We start from the raw sequence: 15805 nt of genomic DNA, 5'->3' as shown, positions 1-15805 counted from the left end.
TAACTTCTACGTTTATACACAGTATGTATTGCAGTAGTCTTGAACTGTTTTCTTTTCTTTTTATTATGGCAAATACTGATATCATAGTTTAAAAGAAAACTAAAACTAATGCATTTTCTTTCAAAAAAATTCTAAAAATATGAGTAGTGGTCATAAAGTTGTAATTATCATCTCGAAAAAATAAAATTACTTAACTTTTTTGTTCTTTACATGTCCATGTCTGTTGTCCTGGTACTGGAGGTTGCACGGGCCGAAATCTTTAGCCGGCTCGTGAATTTATAATGTGAGGCCCGACCCGGAGTCCAAAATATGTTTTAGCATTTAGGAGCGAGCCGGCTTGAGCTCGTGTGATAATCAAATGAGCCCGAAATAAACCTGAATTACAGAAACTTAGTAATTAACGCAAAATTGTATTTTTATTTACAGCAGGGATGGAAAAAAGAACCGGTTCTGACCCACTTTTGAACCGGTTCAAGCACCAAGAACACATGCTAAAGATAGGAACCTGTCCGGAGCGTTTTCACAAGAACCGGTTCATTTTCCATCCCTGATTTACAGCAATTAGAGGTTTAATTTTGCAGTTGTGCTTTAAAAGTTCTCCATAAAGAGCCGTGCTATAAATATCGTTTTACAGTATATTTACAAAGTTAGGCCTGAAAAGGTCGGAGAAATATGTTTGTATATTTTAAAATTTACGGTTCGAATCCGGCCCATGCCCGAAGTGTTGTATGCTTTGTAGGCCCGAGTCCGGCCCGCAGGCCCGGTCGGGCTTAAGCCCATGGACTCGGCCCGAGCCCGTGCACAGCTCTACCTGGTACATATTGAAATTCTTGCGCCACAGTACCACTGCATGCTACTAGAAGAGGCAAAACAAAGTGGCGCAGCTCATTGATAAAGTGGCGTATCATGCTGTAATTCGTTTTCTGCATTTGAGGGAAAGAACGCTGCAACTATCCATGCTGAGTTGGTGGAAGTGTATGACAACAATGCACTATCATATGACACACATTGGTCAGACAAGTCTAAATGGCAAAGAACGAAGTGACAGAGAATCTCTCTGCGAAGAACCGGGGATTGCAAGAGAAGTGGAGGCCCTGCTGCTCGCAGTTCGGCGTATCTCAATTGAGGTTATAGTGGGAAATGTGAAAATCACACATGGATCAGTTTTCAACATCTAGCAAATGACAAAGGTCGCCGCCCACTGGATTTCAAGACTGGTCATATCTATTCAAGAATCTATCTACCCAGCTAATCTCAACAGTGCTACGGGTAGTCTATCAAGCAAGGATGGTATCCATAATTACTTTCATACGAATGCATGGGGAATCAATTTTTGATTGTCCATAACTCGGGATCGACTGAACGGATCATCTCCATCAACGAATTCGATTCCTTAACTTTCGACCCTCCACATCATGGCAAGAATTGATGCTGATCTATCAACTACTCTTGAGATTTTGTGTCTCCCGAGCGGCCACGCGGACAGACAGAATAAGTAAATAAAGGAGTTTTTGGTAACACTGCTTAACAATGAAATCATTCAGTTTCGCGTCCCAAGATTATGCACCTTAGGCTAAGGTAGACGAATGATTAAAGTAAGCGAATGATAATGAAAAAAATTGATGGAATGAGAGTCTGAGATGAAGCTGGACAACCACGGACACGGTATAGACCACCAGAAACTCACTTGGTCGGAGATCGAACCAGGGACCCCACGCACCAGAAACACTCTATCACTGTGCATATGTGAAAAATCATAATATTCTGGTATTGAGACTTTATTTCTAACTGTGAAAATATTTAACTGTTTGGTTACCAAGCCCTCTCTGCAAGGTAACGCTATTAGCGCCAGACTGATTTTTAGAAAAAGGCAAATTTCTACTTAAATTACTTCTGTAGAGTTACTGAGTAAAGTTACTTTCAACTGAAGATCACAGAGAAGAAAGACGGAATGTCACTTTATGGTAAAAATTAATTTAATGGGTATCCGCGTCTATACATTGAGGAGTAGAATCTCGTATTATGACTAGTGCTCTCAAACGGGTCGGGTCAGGTCAACTCGGGTCGGGTTATCGGGTCGGGTCAGTCGGGTCAGCTCGGGTCGGGTTGTCGGGTCAGGCTAATCGGGTCGGGTTGTCGGGTCAGGCTAATCGGGTCGGGTTGTCGGGTCGGGTCAGTCGGGTCAGCTCGGGTCGGGTCAATCGGGTCAACTCGGGTCGGGTTATTCGGGTCGGGTTAATTGGGTCAGCTCGGGTCGGGTTATTCGGGTCGGGTCAATCGGGTCACCTCGGGTCGGGTTATCGGGTCGGGTTGTCGGGTAGGGTCAGTCGGGTTATCGGGTCAGTCGGGTCAGTTCACTTTGGTCAACTGAGTTTAGGTTGAGTTTACACTCGGCTGGAGTCGAAAGCTGCTGTTTTTCACTAGCTGCCTAATTAAAAATAGCAATTTTCAATTGATTTTATAGAAACCATAAATCTATTTTGAACACTTGCAGCTAGTGTTTTTATGATAAATGCTTATTTTTCTACTTGTGTGTACTTTAATTTTTAAATGTGGAAGATTGATTTTACCAATCGACTGTAATATTAATATCTACGCCAATATGGAGTCTGGATTTAGAACAAAACTAGAAGTTGTTTAAGTAACGCCAAAAGAGAGATTGGATATGGACGACCAAGCCCAAGCAAGGCCGCGGTGGCTCAGTGGTAGAGAATTCATCTCTGGTGCATGGTGTCCAGTAGCGTAGCTAGAGTTTTTTTCAGGGGGGGCAATGAAGGGCCCAAGAGGATTTTGAGGGGGACATCTCCAATATATATATATATATATATATATATATATATATATATATGTGTGTGTGTGTGTGTGTGTGTGTGTGTGTGTGTGTGTGTGTGTGTGTGTGTGTGTGTGTATTCAAGGTGAATGTTTCCATCTATATTGTTCATGATTTTACTCTTTGGAAAACAGTGAAAATATAAGAATTTAGTACCTCAAACAACTAGGATTCATTAATGCAATTGATTTCTAATATAAGTAAATAGTTATTTAATCATGGCGTTTAAAATATGTGTAGCTGGTTGACTTAAGTGGAAGCAAATACACTTTTACAGGTAAAGAAAATAACTTATAGGTTCATGCCTCTACTTGAAGAGGATCTTCATATTTAATGAACTCATATTTAATGAACTTTCTACTTAATTCATTGTAAAGAGATGTGCTTTGCTCGAATTAATTTTTTCTATCATTTGTGTGCGCCTTACAGGTACATATATACAGAAAGGGAAAGTAAAAGATGCCACCAAAAAGTACAGAAAGTGCTTAAGTTCAAAAAATAAACATAACAATACAGTGATGACGCCAGAGAGGGGCAAGGAGGGCGAGCGCCCCCCTAGTAGCTACTTCTGCCCCCCTGACAGCCACCTAGACTTCCCCCCCCCCAGACTCGTACAATCTTTAAACATTCTTTATGTAGTATTATATATCAGTATCATAACCAATCTCATTGACAAATTGTAGTCTACTTTCAATGAATTTACTATGTGGCAGATTAATCCTCAAGCTTTCTTCTTTGAGCGTCTGGGTATGCACGCATATTTCTGTTTTCTAATTTAGCCCCTTTTGAGGTAAATTTTAGTTATACTTCTTTCTTATGATTTTTAATAATTGTGCCTAGCGAACAATAGTAGATTTGGTCGACTTGTTTTCTTCTCATTGGATCAACTTCGATTGGAAACAAAAGAAAGGTAAAACCAGTTACGTAACTTGTTTGTATTTGTCCAGGTTTGAAGTTTTCAGTTTCATATTTTGTTTTATTTAAAACTTCTTTTTTCTGAAACATTATTCTCGGCTTCCAATATTCAGAGGATGTGCTTATAACAGCTTAGTTTGCAACTACCAGGGCTTAATTTTTTGAAGGAGATAAAAAGAGTTGTGTTTTCCCTTCCTGTAAATGATAATAATAAAATTATGGAATGAAATTGATTCCCAATAAAATGTATTGGCAGAGTGCTGATCTTTAGTTAGTAATTGGTTTATACTAGTGCTCCTTTACTTATTTTGTTTCAAAGTACTGACGTGACGTCTACCATATTGACTAGGAACTGCTGAAAAATTCGTAGCCCAGCCCAGAAGGATTGCACGTGGATTGGTGAGGTTTTACTTCTTCTTCTCTTCCCCCGAGAGTCAATATACTACCTTGTACAGTGCTCCAGCTTTTGCAGAAAAGTTAAAAAAATCTAGATTTCCTCGCACCACTGTTCGTAGCACTACCGCTATCAGATCTAAAATGGTGTCTTTCAAGTGTTATTTAAGTTTGGGAAATAAGTACAGGTAATAGTTAGACGGAGCTAAATCTGCAGAATAAGAATGATGATCTAGACATTGAAATCCTAGATTATGCAATGTCAGTTATGTTCGCAGGGGCTTGATGGACAGGTGTATTCTCCTGAAGGAACAGAATTCCTTTCTTTTCATTTTCCGCAGCGTTGTACTTTGAATTTTTCTTTCAGTTTTGTAAGTAATGTAGAGATTCTGGATTAAATATCTGACCATTGAGTAGGTAGTCTACCACTCCATACTTATACCAGAAGAATGTTCCAAACAGTTTCTCAACCTACTTCTGTGTCTTGAACTTCTTGGGGCGATGGAGAAATGAGTGCTACTACTCCATTGACTGTTGTTCCGATTCAGGATCATAGTGGTACAACCATATTTCATCTATGGTTACTATTCGTCAGCGAAATTGATCAGCATTACGGTCAAATTGGAAGAATACTTCTCTTAATGTCGTTACCCTTTTATTCTCCTGACATATATTTTGGGAACCCATTATGCCGAGAACTTGCGCATACCCAAGCCATTCTGAATTATGCTACCGACGAGTTCCAAAGAAATGCCCAGAATCCCTGACACAAGTTTTGCTGAGAAGGTAAAAACTGAGAAAGCGGGGTGCAGACCTCAGACTATAATAAAATATAAATAGCTTAAATTATTTTTGTCACACAAAAACTGGAGTGGCCTAGGCCCTCCGGCCCCGGGCTATATCCACCACTGGCTGAAATGCTGCAATTTTCAAGAATAATGTCACAAATTTCATCCATAATTTCAGGAAGAGTCGTTGCTTTTAATCTTCCTGGATGTAAAGCATAATTTGTTGAGAAATTGCTACGTTTATACTAAGCCACTTACTTCTTCACCACTATATATAACGGAGGAGAGTCCCGTGGTGTTTCACTGATTTCCTAATTAATTTACTTCGGTGACTTTCCTTGGTGGAACAAAAATGTTATAACAGTAAGGATCTGAATGTTCGTGAAATTATCTGTTTGGGCACACATAATCACTTCAGAGGCCTGAGAAACAATAAGAATTTCATTATTAATATGAAAATTTATATTTGTACATACAGAGATATGTTTTTCTAAACTACGGTTTCATTTTTCTACCTAGTACCTACACTCCTTCTGGATTGGACTACGACATTTTCAGCAGCTCCTCGTAAATTCTCTCTCTCTCTCTCTCTCTCTCTCTCTCTCTCTCTATATATATATATATATATATATATATATATATATATATATATATATATATATATATATATATATATATATATATATATAGAGAGAGAGAGAGAGAGAGAGAGAGAGAGAGAGAGAGAGAGAAAGAGCGAGAGATACGTAGCATATAGACGAATGTCTTACTTGTAGCATACACGAAAGTAATTCAATTTATGTTTAGGCTTCAAAAGTTTCATTGAAAAATATTTCATGTGCAGACGTTACTTATTTGTTAGTTACAAATTTTATTTGAAATAAGTTTAATTTATAATCATATAGATCTAACATAAAAACAGCAACGAAATGCACAATGTAATGTAAAATAAGTCAAACATAATAAATATGTCATTTTTGGTATGGCAAATAGCAGCCCCCCGAAAATGTATCTGCCCCTCCTTTGCCCCCCTAAGAACTTAAAGCTGGCGTCGTCACTGTAACAATATAGTATGGAGTTCTTGCATACTATTCATTGCTGCCGGAAAAATTTCTTCTTTTACTTTCTTTTCTCCACATCAAAGGATTACACCGAAAAGTTTATAGAAATGAAAATAAGCTTTTCATTGTTGCATTGTTATGTTCTCAATGATTTTGCATTGTAAATATTGGCTTTAAAAATATTAACACAGTATGTTAAACTTTCCAAGAATTGTGCTATATATTTTAAATTATGCTTTATGCTTTATTTTCTAAAATTATAGTTTTAAAACTAGTTTCCCAATGTGAGTGCATTTTGGCGTTCACCCAGTGTCGTGACCATAGTGCTTTCAAACGGGTCGGGTTGACCCGACCCGACCCGTGACCCGACCCGACTCGGATCGGGTCAATTCGGGTCGGGTTGTCGGGTCGGGTCAGTCGGGTCAGTTCGGGTCGGGTTGTCGGGTCAGGCTACTCGGGTCGGGTCAGTCGGGTCAGCTCGGGTCGGGTTGTCGGGTCGGGTTATTCGGGTCGGGTTGTCGGGTCGGGTCAATCGGGTCAGCTCGGGTCGGGTTATCGGGTCAGGTCAATCAGATCGGATCACTGTTCGGGTCAGTCGGGTCGGGTCAGTCAATTCGGGTCACGGGTCGGGTCGGGTCGGTCTTCAACCCGACCCGACCCGACCCGTTGAGAGCACTAAAGACAAATGTGCATACGTTATTTGCAGTCAATAGTTTTTTTCTCTTCTGCTGTATACTAAGTAGGCTGTGGTTTCAAAGTTTAAAATTCAGTTTTCTCAAAATAAAGAAAAGCTGTCATTTCGCCTTTTCTCATCTGTGGTCTTCAAATGTTCGTAGGTTAGGCTCTAATTGGCATAGACAAGAGGTGGGGAACCTGCAGCCTTCTGAGCCTGTTGTGAGAAACAGGAGCGGATTAAGGGCGGAGCCAGTGGAGCCCAGGCTCCAGGGCCCCCAGGCTCAGGGCCCCCCCCCCAAACATTTCTCTCTTAATTACTAAAATATAGCAATCAACATATAAGCATCAGATCCATGCCTTTTTTCCCTACGCTTGCGGTATCGCAAGAGTTAAGTCATCTTCTACTAGCGTCTTCACGATACTTATTTTGTGAGAGAGTGAGCTATTTGAGAAAATTTGTAATATAGGACCCCTTGAAATAGTCGGCTAAAGGTCCCAAAAGCCTTAACCCGCAGTAGCACGCGCCGCGGAGTGACATTCCGCGGATACTCCGTGGATAGAAAAATTTTAGTTTTCTTAAAACTGTTAAGAGAATTTGTGCTGTAAAATATACGTGGGCAATTGTCAAAAACATTGCAAAGAAAATATTAAACATTTAATATCGCTTCGAAACAAAATGCACATTAAAATAAGATAAATAAATATTGCGGAGTGAGATTCCGCGCAAGTGCCTGGATGTTACAAATGACTAAGCGGGCTATGGAGAGAAATATTAAATTTCATTAAGAATATCAAATATACAACAAATTTTGGGACTCAGAGCTTTTTGGGAACTCAGATCACAGATGTTCATCTCGAAGACCAAAACACCCATGCTAAAACCTGATATTCCGTTGTTGTCCCGACAAAAGCAATCACACACAGTGAGCAAGAAGTAAATAAATATTTTTTTTTTTACTTTTTTTAATATGAGTATTTCATAGTGCTATATATTTTAATGTAAATTATTAATATAACTATGTAACTAATAACGGTATAATTAAGTCTATTCAAAGCCAGGAACGCCCGGAGGATTTTTTCGCAGGGGTGGTAAAAAAAATCGATTCTGAGGGCGACAAAGACCGACACACAAGCATAGTTCTGAATACACAATACTTTGATGTGCTCGTGCACACATTTTCTAATACATCATATAAAACAATTGATTGGCTTGGGCAAACATTATGGTAAGCGCCACTTCCGGTGAAATAAGGTTATTAAGTGGGATGGATTGGGAGTGAATCATAGAACTGTATGTAGTAGTTTACTTTCGGAAATGCACCTGGTGACAGGAGAAGCTTGTCTAGTATGTGTCATTGCATTGAATTGCATGGGAATGTTGAATCTTCTTTGCCAGCTTATTCGAAAGTTAGAAAATGTGATAGACTGTTATATTTCGCCGAGCTGCTTAATTATTCATGCATATATGCTTATTAACTACAATAAACAATACTACGGGTTTAATATAAATACAGTATATTAAGTACAATAATATATGAAAACAAATGAGCATGTTTTGACATGTTTTTCCAAGAACTGAACAATCTTCGAAAATCCAGGGGCAACTGTCCCCCTTGCCCCCACTGCGGGTAGCCATGTCCAAAACTATCATATATGCGGCCTTTTTGGAAAATGAACATTGTAAATGTGACCTTTAAAATAAAGAAAAAAAGTTCCCCACCCTTGGCCTAAGACTGGATGAACTAGTGTTACCCACAAGATTAGAGAGATTTCTCGTCTCGAAAATGAAACGAGAATTGTCGTGTTTCTTGTCTCGTCTAGAATTATAAAATGTACTTCTACTCTCGATTTCCAGATCAGAAGATAAGTGTCTCGTGTCATGGGCACCACACATATAAATTACAATAATAACACTTGAATAAAAGTACAAATATTTAAAAAGAAGAAAAAGAAGTGTGAAGACGCACAACGTAATTGATTCTAAAAGTTTTCTCATACTATGCAATAAAGACAGTCTGTGCTGCTTCTTGGCCAAGCGGTTAGCGTACGTGTCTTTGGTGGGTGAGACATGGTTCGATTCCTAGCGGGGGCTCATGCGGTTTCGATCTCACGTTAAGCTGTACGTCCACTGTCATATAACCTCGCTGCCAAACCGAAACGGAGACTCAACTTTAAAAGATTTTTAAAAAAAATCTAATATAGACAGTCCAAAGTAACGCAGATTCTAGATAAAAGTAGGAGTAATAAAGTAAATAATTACTACAGAATTTTCTTTTAGTTTTTAAATAAAATCATTGGAGTGCCAAAAGAGAAAGATATATCACCTCATATTGCACTCCTTCCCCATCTCGTATGGACACCTATGCATTCCATTCAAGAAAAGAAAATCATAATATGCGAAATAAGAAACAGAATCCATAAACTTGTTTTACGTATTGTAAGATTAACTTTTTGTTTGTTTGTTTGTTTGTTGTATTCTAACACCTCTTTCAGCATTAAGGTTATATGAAACATGGATTTATAAATTAAGACGGATTCCAAAGCATCGTAATGCGTTCAAATCAATGCTTTCTGACCGGAAGTCGAGCCCTCCCTGAATCCTCTGCATCAAAGGCTCGTGCGTTCATACAGTCTTGAATGTCTGTTAGACTCAACAAGGACACTCGAACCCAGAAACATTGAAAATACTTAGAAATGTCTATGCTCCTCAGATGAACTTAAATTTCCGACGGATTTCTTCTCTCGACTACTAGACCAGCAGCGTGTCTTACGATCCTTTTAGTTTCTTTCTTTCATTTTCTGCGATCGTATTCAATAGAGTAAACGTTGAACAAAATCTGTAGATTTATCTTTTAAATACTCAGCAGCAAGGCTATATGAGACGTGGACCTACTGATTAACGTGGAATCCGAATCACATGAGCTCCCGCCAGGAATCGAACTCGGCTCTCCCACGCCAAAGGCGTGTCTCTGGCGTGGGAGAGCCGGGTTCGATTCCTGGCGGGAGCTCATGTGGTTCGGATTCCACGTTAATCAGTAGGTCCACGTCTCATATAGCCTTGCTACTGAACGGGACGTTAAACTCAAAATCAACTCAACTCAACTCAAATACACACCCACCCACACACACTTCATAATTTTATTCTGTGTCAATTTTAGAATTTATGGAGGAGGGGCTTTCTAACTGTCTGTATCACCTGTAAATTCTATCTTGAATCTATGCGTAAAGTATGAACAAGATCTGGCGATAAAAATAGTAATGATATTCAATTGTTCAGAAGTTACTGAGTACTATTTTGTTTCTTCCATTTGCATTTCTGTACCTACATCCTAATAATATTCGCAGCAAATATTAAGGGGAAAAATATAGATAAAACACACATACCTGTAATCTCCTGAGCAAGTAACTGCCGTAAGCCGCACTTCTAGCTAGTCCACTGTAAGAATGACACAGACACTACTACGTTACGTCTTATTACCAAGCAATCCAACCCGTAACTGACGCGTGAGGCAATTACGTCTCTCGCAAAGGAATTTGTCAACAAATTTATGGACGAGTTGCAAGTAAAGTAAATAGCACATTGTCCATCGACATTTCATAGTACAAAATTAGACATATTTTCTTCACAATTTGTATTCATATACTTAGTAGTTTTATTTATTTGTTTCTTTATATGGTTGGATGAGAATCCCTGTAGAAACAGACGTCAATGAAATAAAGACAAAATATTTCAGAAATTATATTCTTTTTCTTTTAGTTTAAAGTTCGAAGAATATGCACCGAGGCTAAGGAGTCAGTAGTGATGAGATGGGTGATAATGGATTGATGAAAAATGAGAGGAAACCGAATAACCCCGAAAAAAAAACACGCATGCGGTGTTTGTCCACCACAAAGCCTACTTGGTAGAAGCTGCGATCGAACCAGGGACTTCATTTTCAAATAATTAAATTAAAACAATACAGTTTAAGTTGCAATTATTTGTCGCAATAGTTTTTACTCTGCAATTTGCCTCCACGCTAACGATATTGATTGGAGTCAGAGGAGTTCGCACCCATGGAGGGGAACCGGGTCTGAACTCCCCCACAGCTTTCTAACTCAACATACATTTGTACACTTTTTCAATAAAACTAGACTTGTTTGTCAGGAAAATTATTCGTGTAGCACGGAAATTTGATCTTACGTTTCACCCGTACTCTTTCTCTTATAAAAACAATCTAGTTCTATTATTTTTTTCTGAAAATATAGCTTTAAGTCAGCGTTTCCCAACCGGTGTGCCGCGAATGGTTCACTGGTGTGCCGCGAGGAAATCGAAATAAAATTATTAATTCATGGCAATCAAATTGCAAAACATAGGAGAAAATGTATATTTTGTTTCACATTACTATGAACCTCTACTATGAATCTACAATTTTAATTTTCATATTCGGTTACGTTTCTGTACATTTTTAATGTTGAAAAAAGTATTTGTTATCGTTGTTATGACAATTATTGCTTCTTTATTGTTGCAGACTTTCGTAATATCATTCAATCTTTTCGACAAAGCAAACATGCATACAAATGTGTTTTAAAAGTAAAATAGAATTGTTTGTTCGTTCTTTATTTAGTGATCTTCCTTCTTAGTGAAAGGTTGGATACAGTTTTCGAAAAAGAAAGTGTTTTTTTAAAAAACCTGAGTCTTATATCTCATTGCAATTGTTTCTTATTTTTAAATTAGAATGAAAAATAAGCATAATAATTTACCGAAAACCAGTCATCGAGCTTTCTTCTCTGTGAGGGGATCAGTTATCACAGAAATAAATTACCACAGTATTTTATATTTATAAATAATAATAATATGCACATGAGTGTGCCGCGAAAATTCAAGTTACACCTGTAGTGTGCCGCAAGTTGAAAAAGGTTGGGAAACGCTGCTTTAAGTATTTCAGAGCAACTTTCGCATGTTTTCGGATGTAGAATAATACCCGTTTAATAGACGTAGTAGCTTGTAGTATTAAAGTCCCCCTCCCTCAAAGCTTGAACCCCTTCCAAAAAATCTCTGGAAGCACGCCTGGAAAAAGACAGTGTAACTGTTGCCACTAATTAATGTGACTGTTTGTTATTACGAATTAGCACGGTACACTTTTTATTAGTGTTGCCATGAGACGAGACTTCAGGCTGTCTCGTCTCGTGTCTCGTCTCGAAAAAATGTGCTCGTCCCGTCTCGTCTCGAGTGGTTTTGTCCCATCTCGTTTCGACTCGTCTCGTTTGTCTCGGCTTGTCTCGTAAAAAATATAACAGCATACCATGGGAACGAAAGTAAAATGTAGCAGGCTGCATCATGCTAATCAAGATACAACTAACTTACAAGTATTACCCAGAACACATAAGACAAGAAATGTCACGATAGCTACACCATGAAGCCTTCACCTCTGGTGTATGTGGTAGTCGGTTCGATCTCGGTTAGTGCCATGTGAGATTTGTGGTGGACAAACATTGAATGTGTGTGGGGACCGCGGTGTCTCGTCTAAAAGGGTTCTGTCTCGTCTCGTGTGTCGTCTCGTTTACGAGACGAGACGAGACACGAGAAATGTCTCGTCTCGTGGCAACACTACTTTTTATAAATAGGTTATTCTCACAAAATCTATAATTTTCTTTCTCTCTTGTTTTGTTCATATATATATATATATAATATGCCAAAGCACTACACTGAAAGATAACGGCAAGATGTATCAAGATATAAGCGTGTGATACTCACATAAAAGAAAAGTTACATTTTTTGTGTGTCTGTGTAAAGGATGTCAAAGTTTAATGGAGTAAGCCACTAAACCTTATAACCTTTGTAATGAGAGATACTTCTGAGCTCAACTAGTATTTTGCTAATTTTCTTTATACAATATGCAGTAAAAATCTCTGTATTATTTTGCATTGTTGGAAGATGAATAAACATGGAATTATATTTTAAATATTCAAGAAATCGTATCTTGATTTTTTTTTTTTTTTTTTTTTTTTTTTTTGTAACATCAAGACCCGACAACATGAATATTCGATCTCAAGTAATGGGCTTTATTATTCCACTATAAAATTCTGCACTAATGCTGTATAGTCAATACTATTTCGGCTACTTCCAAGTCATCAGGATTGTCTACGTCACCAAATCAGTCCTGGTTACAGGATTTGAGAAGTGAAACCTAGATCCAAGTTACCTAAACAAAACGCTTGACCAAATCGGTTCAGATGACCTATGGCATCACTGGTCTATAGGAGACATGGACATTGGAGATCTTCCTGGGCCATCAAAACAAAGAGGGAGAGAGATATGGACAGATCAACTTAAGATTCGAAACTGTGTACTACCACCAGGAGCAAAACTGAGTTTCTTTCAAGAAATGTCAGGACTCTAATCACTTAGGGCCTTATGCAGAGTCGTTCTGACGTGTGATTAGTGCCATTCTAAGAGTTCGACTAACATATGTTTCCTATGCAGCAGTCAGGCCTTTAGTATGACGCTAATCATACTTCAAAACGACTCTGCATAGGGCCCTTAGTTATTTATTTACATTTTCAAATTAAGAACTCTATGACACCGTAGATGAATATAATAACCTCCAATTACGAAAAATTTGAAATAAATAAATTTGTAAATTTGGCTAAATATCTTTAATACTACTAGAAATATTTGTGTCAAGAAATTTATGTAATCTTTCAAGTGTACTCCGCCCATAACCTAATAAACTGTCTCGAAACAGAATACACATAGATTTTGTTTATACACGGACAGACAGACTTCTAAAAGTAACAAAATAAAGTTAATGTATCATAGAATCGACAAGGAAAAGTAATAATTAGAACTACAGCGGCTTGACAAATATTCTCCTTTTTTTTTTTTTTTTTTAATTTTTAACTAAGTATGATCGAAGAAACTGTTTAAACATTTTGATCCTGACAAAAGGCTGTTGGGTACGGTGGAGCCATCTGAAACAATCAACAGAAAAAGGAGCAGTCACGGAAACGAAGCTCTATCCAGTAGCTGACAAACCAGTGGAAGAAAAATTGAGCAACTGACAGAAACCAGTGGAAGAATAAGTAAGCAATTTCATTTTATATGAATATATACTTTAGTAAGATCAGTATGACAGAAATTCTTATTTGTCAATTGAAACTATCAGATGATGAGGTACATGAGGATCATTGAACTATCTTTGCGAAAGCAATAATGTTGTCTGTTATACAGTAACAATTAATCCAGTGATTATTATATTTATAAACTAACAATGCTACTATACAATTCTCATTAAAATTCCAAATTACTCTTCTTTCGTGGTGAAATAGATAAGTATACTGCTTGTTACAACAAAGTATCTTAATAGCAACTCTCTTCAGACGGGTACATTTGATTTTACTAAAATTTAAGAGCAACGTAAACTTCATTTAGCTAGGAATACTAGTTTAATATAATAGTTCAACACGCACCCAAGATATTATCAAGCAGTGATTAGAACTACACTGAGTTTAACCAAATGGTCAAAATCTCCATTCCTTTTCGAAGTTATTGTAAGCAGAAAATTTTGTCCTGAACAATGGCAAAAATCAACATGTAAGGGAGCTTTACTGGAATACTATTTGTTAAAGGATGTAACACACATTCGCAATTAAATATGTCTTCGCGGGGGGACAGGAAGTTTGCGGTTCGTCTACTAAATACAATTGAGAAAATATATTATTTCAGTATGAACTGCAAAGCTGCCCCGGAAGTGTGCCCGGATTAAACAGGGAGTTACAGTAGCTCAGTGGTAGAACCCTTAACTCCGGTGCGTGGGATCTTTCGTTCGATTCCCAACCTAGTTAGTTTGTGGTGCACAACAGCGTGCTCGTGAGTTTTCTCGGGGTACTCCCGTTTCTTCCCACTTTCTCATTCCACCAATTGTTCCATCATTCATTTGCTTTAGTTATAGTCTCCATTAGCCTAACAGGCAGAAACGTGGGACGTTAATCTCAATGATTTCATTTCAATTACCAGATAAAACATTAATGTTGTAAGAGATTGGATATTTCAACTGTATTCATTACAATTGCAATGAAGTTAAACTAAACAATTTCTTGTTTAATGTAACACGATTATGCTCTATAGGCCAAAGGAGACCGGTACTTAAAGTGAATAATAACGAAATTGGATTTGAGCTTAGCATCCCGTTCAGCAGCGAGGCTTTGACCGACGTGGAGCTACATCTTACCGTAGGATCACAACTACATGAATTTCCACCGGGAATTGAATCCAGGTATCTCAAAAGCGGGCACGCTAAATAACGAAATGTTTGGTGGAATGAGAATGTGGGAAGAAACGGGAGAATCTGGAGAAAACTCACTGGCACAATACTCTTCATATGACCTAGGTTCGAACCTTGTGAATTCCTTGCACTAGATGAGCATTCTACCATTGACCTACCATGCCTCCTATTCGTAACAATTATTTAAAGTGTTTTTATAGTATTAAATGTCTTCTGTCACATTATTTTTTTATTCTATGGTAAATAATGAAATAAGGATTAAAAATAGTGTATCTTTAGAAATAAATAACTGCTGATGTATCATATGACTGTCAATATGCAATATAGAGTGACCAAATTTCGGGGCTTAGCAACTATTGTCATAACTTGCGTATGTAAATTTTTAACTTGTGAGCAACGATTGGAGATATATGTTAGTTCATCGAATAGTATTGTATTATCTAACTATTAGGTAGGGGGCACGGAGACTACATGGTAGAGCGCTTACCTCTGGAGCGTGGAGTCCCTGATTCGATTCCCCGACCAAGTAAGTTTGTGGTGAACAACATCGTGTCCGTGGGATTTCTCGGGGTACTCCCGTTTTCTCCCACAGTCTATTCCATCATTCACTTGTCTTAGCCATCTTTTCCTTAGCTAAAAGGCATAATAGTGGGACATTAAATTGAAACATTTCATTTTAATTTCTTATTAGATATCCTAATTTGGGAAGGTTCTAGAACACAGGTCCCCCCCCCCCATATAGTTTAATAGCTAAGTTGGTTCTTTTCTGTACCAAAGTAAAATATTAATTCGCATTGCCGAGCGAGCATTAGCGAGTAAAGGTAGATTAGAGCCCCGCAGGGCACGTTGTTTTCTGTCTTTATTACAGCTGAGTGCGAA

At 38.0% G+C, this 15805-nt stretch overlaps 2 protein-coding genes across 3 annotated transcripts in view; one reads left to right on the top strand and one right to left on the bottom strand.

Moving 5' to 3' along the window:
• Positions 1 to 15805, bottom strand: part of LOC145668524 (uncharacterized) — a 158520-nt gene that overhangs the window by 111416 nt on the left and 31299 nt on the right. The gene's annotated exons all lie outside the window — the stretch shown is intronic.
• LOC145668525 (uncharacterized) overlaps positions 13567 to 15805 on the top strand; it is a 48592-nt gene continuing 46353 nt past the window's right edge. For both annotated transcript variants that reach the window (XM_081736504.1, XM_081736502.1), the window contains exon 1: positions 13567 to 13724. The gene's annotated coding sequence lies outside the window, so the exon portion shown is untranslated. The remainder of the gene's footprint in view (positions 13725 to 15805) is intronic.

Source organism: Thermobia domestica, chromosome 13 (assembly GCF_964235325.1).
Source record: "Thermobia domestica chromosome 13, izTheDome1.hap1.1, whole genome shotgun sequence".
Taxonomy (NCBI): Eukaryota; Metazoa; Arthropoda; class Insecta; order Zygentoma; family Lepismatidae; genus Thermobia; species Thermobia domestica.
This window is presented reverse-complemented; position numbering and strand designations above follow the sequence as displayed.